Genomic DNA, 251 nt, shown 5'->3' with positions numbered 1-251 from the left:
GAAAACAACATTGCACGGCAGGGAAAGAAAAAGAAAACAGAGAAAGACACCCAGCAACTTTGAAGTCCCTAAGTTCGTGGGCTGGATTTCGGAGCGAGTGGGTCTCCATCACGGGAAGCGCGGCTGTAAAATGCAGAACTAGGTGGTGTGACACCTAGGCACGGATTATATCCACCGGATGGGGAGCTGGGGGGGATATGGGGAGCTGGGGGGGAACTGGAGACCTCCACTCTTTTCCTGAGCTGAGGGCA

This window comes from Eurypyga helias, unplaced genomic scaffold (assembly GCF_000690775.1).
Source record: "Eurypyga helias isolate BGI_N326 unplaced genomic scaffold, ASM69077v1 scaffold28336, whole genome shotgun sequence".
NCBI lineage: Eukaryota > Metazoa > Chordata > Aves > Eurypygiformes > Eurypygidae > Eurypyga > Eurypyga helias.
Note: the sequence above shows the minus strand (reverse complement) of the source record.